This window comes from Dipodomys merriami, unplaced genomic scaffold, assembly GCF_024711535.1.
Source record: "Dipodomys merriami isolate MVZ:Mamm:240054 unplaced genomic scaffold, mDipMer1.0.p SCAF_360, whole genome shotgun sequence".
NCBI lineage: Eukaryota > Metazoa > Chordata > Mammalia > Rodentia > Heteromyidae > Dipodomys > Dipodomys merriami.
The window spans coordinates 961,842-974,560 of record NW_027205160.1 but is presented as its reverse complement, the minus strand read 5'-3'; the positions used below and the strand labels follow the sequence as shown (position 1 = coordinate 974,560).

At 36.4% G+C, this 12,719-nt stretch overlaps 1 long non-coding RNA gene across 16 annotated transcripts in view; it reads left to right on the top strand.

Moving 5' to 3' along the window:
• Positions 1–12,719, top strand: part of LOC138804405 (uncharacterized) — a 44,264-nt gene that overhangs the window by 21,907 nt on the left and 9,638 nt on the right. For 12 of the 16 annotated variants that reach the window (XR_011365241.1, XR_011365251.1, XR_011365248.1 and 9 more), the window contains 3 exons: positions 214–353; positions 1,340–1,443; positions 4,549–7,220. This is a non-coding gene — a long non-coding RNA (uncharacterized lncRNA). The remainder of the gene's footprint in view (positions 1–213; positions 354–1,339; positions 1,444–4,548; positions 7,221–12,719) is intronic. The other 4 variants (XR_011365239.1, XR_011365249.1, XR_011365250.1 and 1 more) reach the window with 2 other exon arrangements.

Here is a 12,719-nt window from a genome sequence, read left to right as displayed (position 1 = left end):
AAAATGTCCAAAATGGAATTAGGTGAACCAGATGAAGGGAAAGCAAGGCAGCCATTTCTGTCTGTCCTGTCTACCAGTCATTAAAAAAAAAAAAAAACTTCAAAAGCAAGGCAGCCATTTCTGTCTGTCCTGTCTACCAGTCATTAAAAAAAAACTTCATGAAAAATAATAACCAATTATCATATACCTTTGATGCCTTATTTTTTTATACAGATTGTTTTGAGGTTTGGAGAACTGGGAAGGCATATATTTGACTTAACAGAAAGAAGAAAAGGAAATCTAAGATCACACATCTCTGATTATTCATCTGTAAGATGTACTATTGAATTACATTGTACTGAGAAATCATTCAGGTGAGCAAGAAAACTAGCTAAGTTAGTTCTTAATACTTATGTCTGGGAAGAAAGATGAGACAGATGAGGGAACCATATATGGCCTAAAATTGGGCTCACCTCAGGGGATACATGATACCCCACAGAGAAGATTAGAAAAAAGATAAGAGCAATAGTACCAGAAGATTATGGTTAACAGATCCTAATAAGGTAAGTGAAGTAGTACATAAAGCACCAAGAGAATAGATTTCTAAGATATTGTTTAAAAGCCTGTCCAAATTCTTGAGGACAGAAGAATGGGCAAATTTATAAAGTATTTTGAAGGCATAGTGCTGTAAATTAATATAAAAGTAGGCAATATAAACAGAGTTCTGAATGATTTGCTTGAAATTTGGATCTCTGAAACCTTGGATCTCAAAATCCTTGGGGGTAGGATACACAATTATACCTAGAAAAAGACAATAGATTTCCAAGGAAAATCCTCAAGGAATGGCCAAGAAAAGCCTCAATACTAATAATGTTATTATAATATGATTATATTATATTGTAATATTAATATTAAGTTCTGATATTAATAAAAAATTCTTCTTAAGAGAAAAATGTAAATATAAGCCACGGATTACTGAGGATCTCAACTAACCACCCAATGAGTTTTCATCATTGTGGGAATTCATGGCAGTTAGACGGGAAATAAAACACCCTTGGCTCTGACAACCAAAAAATTTGGAGGTACCATAAAATGACCATGTAATGAGGAACCCTAAGAAATTAGCCATACTTGCAATGATATATGGTCAGACAAATGCATATGTAGCTATACTTGAAGACAGTAAAAAAAACTTTACAAGTAAGTACACAAGAGAGATTAAAAAACTTTACTAATCAGTACATCAGAAATCTCAGTCATTAATGTACACCAGAAGTATGTCATTAATACATTAGCTGCTTGCTATATGATGCATGATACATCACAGATCTTTAAATATTTATTGTAACTATTTTGACAGCACAAGATAACATTCTGGACAAAGTTAATTCCATTTCAGAGCCCCATACTCTTCACAGTTACCTCTTCAACTCAAGAGAGAAAACACATCAAACTAAAACCTAGGTAAGTTAAACCTATAGATACGTAGACATGAAGTTAATTGCAGGAAAAATAGAGATAATTTTGAAAGAAATTATCCTCAGGGTAACCAACATACAAACATTTAACATGATGGAAACAGGAACAATTGCTTTTTCCAATCCTGGGTATGGCTCAGCACTTTTGTTCCTTATGAGAAATCTATGAATCCTCCTGCTTATAGTGTCAGCAGAAATAACAGAATAAGGTCATGCTTTTCTACCAGTTTCACAGTGAATAATATGATGCTTTACTTCTGCTTTCTCTTCCTTTTTATCCTTCTGCACACCCATTACACCCTTTCTGCCTACATCTTCCTCCTCCACCTTCTCTTGGGCTACTGAGGATCAAACTCAGGACCTCTCACTTGTGCTAGGCAAATGTTCTACTATCCAGATGTTCTTTTGAAATCATGCATTTGACTTATTCTTATAACTGCTGATAACAAAAAAATCAACTCTAGAAGAAAGACAATAAACTTCAAATCTCATGATGAAGTAGCCAATTGAAGAAATTAGCATTTAAAGGAAAGCTTTACTTTTCAGATAAATATTCTATTTGTATAAGAACATAAGTTCTTTTAAGAGTCAGACTTCTTTTGATGATCATCAAAATTAGAGATGTAAGATAAACATTGCTAAAACTTACTAGTAATAAGTTTTTATTATTGTGAAAATACCATACAGAGGGGTTACAATTACATGAGCAAGGTAATGAGTACAATTCTTTTTTTTGGGTGGGTGGTCCGGTCATGGGGCCTGAACTCTGGGCCTGGCACTGTCCCTCAGCTCTTCAGCTCACGGCTAGTGCTCTACCACTTGAGCCACAGCACCACTTCCGGCTTTATTCTTTTTGTTTATGTGGTGCTGAGTAATCAAACCCAGGGCCTCATGCATGCAAGGCAAGCTCTCTACCACTAAGCCACCTTCTCAGCCCATGAGTACAATTCTTATTAAGCATTGTTGCCTCCACCTTACCATCCCTGCCCTCCCATCCCGTGCTCTCGCACCCCCGCCAAAGTTGTAAGATTCATTTTTCGACATAATGTCTTGTACATAATGTCATTGTAAGAAATTCTAAATCCATAACCACCTTAATCTTTTCCCCCAAACTGAGTCAAATTTTATTGGCTCTACCAGGTAATTATTTAACTGTATTTTCCCATTATGTATTTTAAATTTGAAGGATGTGAATAAGTTGCAAATGAAAAAAAAATGTGCTACTTTCCTATTTTTTATATTGTATCAATTTACTTCTTAATTCTAAACATTGTAGATCTGAGCTTTCAGAGACTGAGCAGCCATAATAACTAGGATAGAACTAAATGTAGAAGGGTTGACCAAGTCAATAGGATACTTCGATGTATTTTGATAGGCTTCAGTTTTTTAATGTGTTGATTCTTTTACTTATAATATTTTCTTAGCCCTTCCCTTATTCGTTCTTGTTTACTTCCTTTGTTTCTTGTTCCCTCTTTAACTCTGCCAAGTTATACTGCTCTATTTTTGATTCTTGATTCCAAAGATCTGGTTTTACTCCATGCCTCAAAATTTTAAGTTGTACAGAATCAATTGCGCAATATTTACTAAAATCTGTTTCATGTATTAGAAGAAGACAGTGGCTGAAAAACACCATTATCTCCTAATGAAACAATACTCTTGTTACAGTCTTTAGACCAATGAGGCTTCTCTTGTATTTCTGAAGACTTGCAGTAAAATAAAAGGGAGATTTCTATTTCACTGGTTTTCAGTGCCCTTGCCATGGTATTTTATTTTATTTTTTTTTTATTTTTGTGAACATACTGTACAGAGGGGTTACAATTACATGCGCAGGATAATTCGTCCATTTCTTATCAAGCATTGCAGCCTCCTCCTTTGTTTACACTTCACATCCCTTCCCAGCCTCCTCCCCACCCTCCAACCCAATCCTCCCACCTCCCACCCCCACACCAACGTTGTAAAGCTCATTTTCGACATGACAACTTGTACTTCTCATTGTTGCAACAGGTCCACCTGTATCCTTAAACGACTTGTTTTTCTCCATCTCCTCCACAAGTTATACTGACATCAAATATAGTGAAAGCAGGGGTTATCCTGTGGGGGAGGGACATACAAAGCAACAAAGAAATAATCTTACAAATGCATTAGAAACAAATGCATGAAAGAAAAAAAACATTAAAATACATATCTAAGGGTTCATTTTCCTAACATCACATTATCTGACCTTTTCCGCTTGACTCATATATATACTAGATATTGCAAATAAGGGAAACCATGGGACCTATGTTTCTTTGTACCTGGCTTGCTTCACTTAATATAATTTTCCCAAGTTTTTCCATTTCCTAACAAATGGGGCAATGTCATTCTTTCTGATGGAGGCATAGAATTCCATTGTTTATATATACCACATTTTCTTGATCTTTTCATCTACTGAGAGACATCTGGGTTGGTTCCATATCTGAGCTATGGTAAATAATGCTGCAATAAACATAGTTGTGCTGGTAGCTTTAGTGTGGTCTTGTTTGTAAACATTTGGGTAAATGCCCAAAAGTGGGATTGCTGGATCATAGGGGAGCTCTATGTGAAGTCTTTTGAGGAACCTCCATACTGCTTTCCAAAGTGGTTGAACAAGTTTACATTCCCACCAACAATGAAGTAAGGATCCCTTCTGTCCACATCCCTTCTAGCATCTGTTGTTGTTAGAGTTCTTGATTTTTGCCATTCTAACTGGAGTGAGGTGGTATCTCAATGTTGTTTGATGTGCATTTCTTTTATGGCTAGGGATGTTGAGCATTTCTTCATGTGTCTATTGGCCATCCTTCTTTCTTCTTCAGAGAAGTTTCTCTTTAAGTCTTTAGCCCACTTATTTATTGGACAGTTGTTTCTTTGAGGATTTGTTGTGGGGGTTTAATTTGTTGAGTTCCAAGTATATTTTAGATATGAGACCCTTGTCTGTTGTATGGCTAGTGAAGACCTTCTCCCAATCGGTGGGCTTTCTATTGATCTTGCTAGCTATGTCCTTTGCCATGCAGAAGCTCTGCAACTTCATGCAATCCCATTTGTCCAAACTTTCTTTGATTTGTTGTGTTTCCAGGTCTCTATTCAGAAAATTTTGGCCTGCTTTCTTCAAGGAAATAGAAGAGGCAATCCAAAAATTCATATGGAACAATAAAAGACCCCGAATAGCAAAAACGCTCCTCAACGGAAAGAACACTGCTGGAGGAATATCAATACTAAATTTCAAACTCTACTATAAAGACATAGTAATCAAAACAGCTTGGTATTGGCATAAGAACAGACCTCAGGACCAATAAAATAGAATTGAAAACCCAGAAATGAACCTACAGACCTATAGCCATCTAATCTTTGAAAAGGGAGCTAAAAAAATAGAATGGAAGAAAGACAGCCTCTTCAGTAAATGTTGCTGGCAAAATTGGTTAACTACTTGTAGAAAACTAAAGCAAGATCCTTATATATCACCCTACACCAGAATCAATTCCAAATGGATCAAAGACCTCGAAGTCAAAGCAGACACTCCGAAAACATTACAGGATGGAATAGGAGAAACCCTAGGTCTCCTTGGCTCATGCCGAAATTTTCTGAATTGCCATGGTATTTTCATGCACTGAAAAACTGCAGAGAACCCATGTCCAGAATTCCTTCCCAGCCAACTCTTGGAAACTTTCACCTTAAAACCAGTGTTCAGATGCCTCAAATATCTATCTTTAAGTCCCCTTTTTCAAAGGATAGTCAATTGAAAGTTGCTATATTATCATCATTTAAAGTATTTTTTCTCTGGAAATACTAGGATTTGAAATCAAGTCTTTGACATGGTAGTCAATTACTCTCTTTTTTTTTTGGTCCGGTTGTGCGGCCTGAACTCTGGGCCTGGGAGCTGTTCCTCAGCTCTTCAGCTCAAGGCTAGCGCTTTACCACTTGAGCCACAGTGCCACTTCCGGATTTTTTTCTTTTTGCTTATGTGGTGCTGAGGAATCGAACCCAGGGCCTCAGGCATGCAAGGCAAGCGCTTTACCACTGAGCCACCTTCCCAGCCCCCTCAATTACTCTCTTATGAGCACAGAAGTGCTTGTGAGTTTTGAGATAAAAATCTCTGGTTTTGGCATGAGCCAGCATAGGCTGTAATCCTCTTGTTCTTTGTGTGTGTGTGTGTGTGTGTGTGTGTGTGTGTGTGTGTGTGTGTGTGTGTGTGTGTGTGTGTGTTTGTGTCTACGTGCCCTAGCTGAGATGATAGGTGTACACCTCTACACTCTTTCTGGTTGAGAATAGGGTCTTGTAAAGTTCTGTCTCATATTGACCTTGAACAATGATCTTCCTCAGTCTAATGAGTAGGGATTGCAGATGTGAATCACCATGCCTACCTTTTCTTTTCTTTTTAAAAATGCCTTGATGATTGTACTGTTTTATTATTCCCATTGGAAACATTATGTGACAAATTCTATTCAGTTACTGATTCATCTTACTCATTTAGGTTTTGAAATTTCAATATCATTTCCTATAACAATAGATGGCAACATTTTGCATTAAGATTACAGACATTCTGTTTTTTTTCTTGTGTTTTGCAGCATGAACTGCCCTTACTCAACCCTATGCTAACAAAGTAGGCAGCAGAACTCAAAATGCAAGCAAGCAAAAGAATACTGAGTGAAATCCACTTTGAGTGAAATGCATCAGTATAGCATTTTTGAATGAGAAAATAGCAAGCAAGTTTAAATGAACTAATTTGTAGAGATTACCTTTGTCTCACTGCATTTGCATTCTTTTCATATTGTCATTCTGCACCATAGTTTGAGGAACTGTAACAATTTAGAAAATGAGTCAAGTTAGATTAAAAATGCACTAAATGATACCAGGAGGAAATCAACTGTTGTGTTGGGAATGTTTTGATATCTTCCTCTTACATTTCTATTTCCCTAAGAAAGGAAGACAAACTTCAGATCTATCATTGGATTCTTTCCAAACTATAACCATAACTTTTGCTTATATATCTTCAGAATTGTATTCTTGGAAGATGTATGGTGAATCTGAATTTGACAGTGTTAATCTCCACCTCTCAAGATACAGGCTTCAGTATAGTAGTACTTGTTTATTGTTTATGTCTAGGTTAATCAAAGCCTTTTTTCTCTATTTTACCTCTCTTATTCCCAAATATCTATTGATACTTGATATACTTATATAGACATATTGTTATCAAATATTTAAAACATGCATAAGACATTGTTGAGCTATTTTTGGGAATTTGAGCTAATATACATACTATTGTGAGGATAATAATATATCAATAACCTATTGATACTTCTACTCCACTTCCCAATTTTCCCAAGCACTAGTCATATTTATACATGAACATATTTCATGATTTTTGAGATCCAAACACAGTATTGTATTGTCCTGCTGTCATGCAGTAAGTACATAGAAAATGTTAATGGAATAAATTTATTTGGTACATGTTTTGTATAAGGCTCTGCTTTGAGAGCTGGAAGCTTTCTTTTGGAAATAAAGTGAGGCTGGGCACTGGTGGCTCACACCTGTAATCCTAGTTACTCAGGAGGCTGAGATCTGAGGATCACGGTTCAAAGCCAACCCAGGCAGGAAAGGCCATAAGACTCTTATCTCCAATAAACCACTCAGAAAACTGGAAGTGGCACTGTGCATCAAGTGTTAAGAGTGCTAACCTTGAACTGAAGAGCTGAGGGACAGCATCCAAGCCCCATGACCAACAACAACAACAAAAAGAATGGAAATAAAGTAAGACTAAGAAGGTGATTGGGTCCTGGCTTCAATGAGCGTATTTAAAAAACATGATGACCATTTACACTTTTAGTTGTCACGAGAGAGGAGGGGGGAGAAGTGTAAGAATTCTAGCCTCAAATTTAAAAAGGAGATATGTAAATTTAAAAAGTAGAGGGCTTGACTGTGTGGTGAAAGATGGAGTGACCTGTTTGAGAAGATTGTGCTCAGTTCCTGTAAAAGTAAAATGCTAGTTATGGATGTTTATTTTCCTTTTATGTTGAGGCAGGAGACAAGAACTTAGAATAGGAATATATAAATGCTTGTGGAGGCTTTTAATATTGAATAATTAGCAGCAAATATATTTCTGCTCATATATCTACCTATCTAGCTATTTATCATCTATCTACATAAATATATACGTAGACTAACATTGTATGTCTGAATGTCATGATAAAAAGTATTGTATTATTCAATCACCTACTAGCTAGTTTATATGTTTCTTCACTTTTTAAGTTATGAATTAGCATGGTAAACATCATCTTAGCTTATCAATTGCCTCTCTTTTATTGTTTTGTTACAGCCAGTGGGTTAAAGGGTACTAGTACTTTTAGTGCTTTTTGTATATATTTTCAAAAGGTCTTTTTGACAATTTATATTACTCTGAGTATAATATATGATGTTATTTGACTGAAACAAGTTTTGTTTTGCCTTTTGTGCCTGTATTGTGTATTGCCACAGCCCCTCTTCTGGTTTTTTATTATTTATTTACATGTGTGTGTGTGTGTGTGTGTGTGTGTGTGTGTGTGTGTGTGTGTGTGTGTGTGTGTGTGTGTGTGTGTCTGTTGGTACAGGGCTTGAACAATGGGGTCTGGGCACTATTTTTGAACTCTTTTTGCTTGGGGCTAGTGCTCTACCACTTGAGCCAGAACTTTTATTTCTGACATTTTGGTGATTAATTAGAGGTGAAAATCTCATGGATTTTCCTGCCCAGATTGGCTTCAATACTCAAATCCTCCTAAGAAGCTAGAGTTACAGTTGTAGCCACTGGCACCCAGCTAAATTTTTTTTGTTTTTTATATTTTGATTATCTTCAAGTAGTTGTACAAAGGGTTTATCTGTCAATGTACCAGTTTATAAGTACAAAGTATCTTACTCAATATCAATCCTATCATCATTCTACCACCTCCCTCTCACCAACCCAAGCCATTTCTTCAACTTTCCTCATTTCATAGGATATGCATTGAATATTATCACTGCATACTGCCATTACTACCCACTCTTCATTCATTTACACTCCTCCCCTTTACTTTCCCCTGTTATATTTCAATTTCCAGCTTCATTTTGTTGAGCTACCACTCTGCATCTGAAAGCTTAAAAATATTTTTACAACATATATTACCTATCAAATATGTTGCAGATTATTTTTTTTCAAATATGTTATTCTAGTTTTTGTTAGTGATATATACCAACATACTATTTTATGCCAAAATTAGTCCATCTTTTTTTCTTGTTTCTGATATTTACATTTTGCTTTAAAGTTCCTCCCTGACTCCACAGTTAGAAAACATAATCTCTGTTTCCTCCATATACATTCATAATTTCATTTAAATAACATCAATTTATTTATATTTAAGCTCTAAAATGCTGATGTAATGGCACTACCTTCCCTATTATTTTCATCGAGATAATAATAGTTTTATTTTATTTTTTGTGCTAGTACTGGGGTTTGAAGTCAGGAACTTGCTTTTCTTACTTGGCTTTTTGTTAAAGGCTTGAGGTCTACCTCTTGTATCACACCTTCACTTGTGGCTATTTTCTGCCTAATTGGCAATGAAAACAAGCAGATAGACAAGGTTGGCCCATATAATGCTGTACTATAAGTAAGCTTATAGGAGATACATAGTGTAAATGGGATCATTTTTCTTGGTCTTGTTTGAATATTTTCAGTTCTTTACATAATATGTTATGGCTTACATCTTTGCTGTTTTTGTATCATATTGCAGACTATTTATGTGCTGCTGCTATCTTTTGATGGTATTACTTGTACTTTATGAATAGAAAGGAAGTTTTAGAGGGTGCCTTCTTAGAATGAAAATGTAAATGTAAGCCATCTTTCTAGAGATGGTGTTTTGTGTCCTTTTCTTAAATATCTGTAAAGCTTCCCCAATGCTTTGTCTTTAATCAACTTGTCATGAAAAAATATCCAGGCCTTTGTTACCTATAGAAATCTCGGGCTGTCGTTAATGATTTCTCAAAGACACAGTATTAGTATTGGCCAGCAAGAAAGTCCGTAAGACTATAATCTTCAGAAGACCGGAATTGACCCTGTTTCTAGTGGTAGAATTTTGAAGAGACAACACCCAAGCCCAAAGTTCAAGGCCCACAACCGACAAAAAATAATAAAATCCGAAGTGTAGCCGGGTGCTAGTGGCGCACTCATGAACAGTCCTCAAAACCTGAAATTAGAGATGTGGCTCAAAATGGTAGACCACTATCCTCGAACTAAAGAGCTCAGTGACAGCACCCAGGCTGAGTCCAAGCTTCATGACATCAGTGATGAAGAACAACAATCCAAAGACAAAACTAAAACCACAAACAAAAAACCCCACTAAAGTGTACACAGAGGTCATTTTCAAAGCAACACAAATACATGAAGTTTCATGTGCTTTCATTTAAAGTGTTGTAGTTTGTGGGTTATGTTTAGACCTATGAGGTTTTTTTTTAACTTGGCATATTTAAAAATATTTTTATAATTATATAGTTGATGTACAGAATGGTTACAATTTCATAAGGCAATTAATGAGTCCATTTCTTTTGGACAATATCACCCCTTCCTCTGCTCCCTCCCAATTTTCCCAAGCCACATTTTATAACTACAAGTGCCAACTCCTAGGACATCATTTATTGTAAAATTATTTACTGTGTCAAAATCACCTGACAGAATTCTTCAGTGAAAAAAAAATTTGGTCTAGAGGTTTTAGGAGGAATTAAAAACTTTTTTAAAAAATTAATTATATATTGAAGATTTTTATACATACTAATGTTTCTTGAAACCAGATTTTGCAGATGTGATGTTTCCTTTGTAGTTTTCCCCCCTGCCAGATTCTATTGTGCACCATTTTAGTTGGTTTCTTTCTTGGTTTTTATTTATATAGGCCATTTCTTTTTTTTTAATATTTTTTGGCATTTTAATTAATTTATTTATTTTTGGGTCCAGTCGTGGGGCCTGAACTCTGGGCCTGGGCGCTGTCCCTCAGCTCTTCAGCTCAAGGCTAGCACTCTACCACTTGAGCCACAGTGCCACTTCCGGGTTTTTTTTCTTTTTGCTTATGTGGTGCTGAGGAATCGAACCCAGGGCCTCATGCATGCAAGGCAAGCGCTCTACCACTGAGCCACCTTCCCAGCCCTATATAGGCCATTTCTTTCAGTAATTATCACTGTAAATTAATTATACAAAGACTAGTTCTTGTTGTTGTTGTTTTGTTTTGTTTTGTGCTAGAGATCTAACCCAGAACCTCACATGGTCTATCAAGACCTGTAACATCCATATCCTTTTTTTGTTTTTTTGAGACAAAAAATTTTACTGTAGAGATGGCTTTGAACTTGCAGTCCCCTTGCTTCTGCCTCCACAGTGCTGAGTATTACCATTCCCCATTATACATAGCTTTAAAAAATTACTTTATTGATGTTTTAGATGTGATATACAGTGAGGTTACATTTACATATGTCAGGTGATAAGTACATTTCTTTCCTTTTCCTTAGTATCATCTGTTCCCTCATTCTCTCTTGCCTTTCTTTCCATCTCCTCCACTAGTTGCTTGGTTCACTTACATCAATGTCCAATGCAGTTGATGAGCCCCACTGCTATCTATTTTTACTTGTCTTCCACTGATTCTGTGCTCTGTCCCCACCTTCTTTCACATATGCATGTGAATACACCATATATGAGGTAAAAAAATAGAGTCATCTAAAAATGATAAGACAAATTAAGAAAAGGTCCTTTGTTTTCTTTGGAGTTCTTTTCAATATGTGTATGATTTTATATATATGTCTATGATTTATATATATATACATATATATATATGTATATATATATATATATGTATATATATATATATATATATATATATATATATGAAGAGCTGCTTGTGTATTACATTTTGGTGCTTTTCTCCTAAGGCTATCCTCTTTTGGTCTCACTATATATCTGTGTCTAGAACCCTGTATACTTGATCATATCTTGTTGTGCTTTAAATCTAACATCTGCATATCAGAGAGAACATGCACCTTTTTTGTTGTTGTTGTTGGTCATGAGGCTTGAACTTTGGGCTTGGTCGCTGTCCCTCAGCTCTTCAGCTCAAGGCGAGTGCTCTACCACTTGAGCTACAGCGCCACTTCCATTTTTCTAGTGGTTTATTGGAGATAGGAGTCTCACAGTCTTTCCTGCCCGGGCTGGCTTTGAACTGTGATCCTCCTGAGTAGCTAGGATTACAGGCGTGAGCCACTGACGCCCAGCTCATGCACCTTTTGTCTCCATAATCTTGGCTTACCTTGCTCAACATGATTTGTTCTAGTTACATCCATTCCCCTACAAATGCCATTATTTTATCCTTTGTAATGGCTGTTTAAAATTCCATTGGCTATAGGTACCACATTTTTTGTATCCATTCATCTGTTGTGGGACATCTGAGTGCTTCTTGTGGGAGGTTGTGAATATTGCAGCAATGAATTTGGATGTGCAGGTATCCTGTTCATATTCTGGTTCATGATGCTCAGAGTAAATGCCTAGGAGTGGTATGGCTGGATTTTGGGAAGGTCTATGTTTAGTTTTTTGAGGAACCTCCAGACTGCTTTCCAGAGTGGTTGTATTAGTTTACACCCTCCAGTAGTGCAATAGGTTCCTTTTTCTCCACATCCCCGCCAGCATTTGTTTTTGTCTGAATTCAGAATATTGACCAGTCTAACTGGGGTGAGATGGTATCTCAGGACTGTTTTGATTTAAATCTCCTTTATGGCCAGGGATGACAGTTTCTTTGCCATTTTTACCTTGTATTCTAAGAAACCTCCTTTGAGGTCCATTGCCCATTTAGTGATTGGTTTATTAGACTTGGGAGGGGCTTAGTTTCTTGAGTTCCCTGTTTATATGGAATATTAGGCCTTGTCTGATGTATTGCTGGTAGAGATTTTTCCCAATTGATTGGCTGTCTTCCTTGTTTAGTACCTATGTCTTTTCATTTGTCCAGTCTTTCTCCAATCTGTAGTTCCCCTGGGATTTGATTTAGGAAATTCCTGCCTGAGCCTATAAGTTCTAAAGTCTCTCCTACACTGTCTTACAGTAGTTTCAGAGTTTTGAGTCTGAGGTTGAGGTCTTTAATCCATTTTGAATTGATGTTAGTGCATGTTGACAAACATGCATGTGGCTTCCTGGTTTTTCCAGCACCAATAGTTGAAGAGGCTATGTTTTCCCTACTGTATGTATTTGGATCCATTGTTGAATATCAGATAACTGAAAGT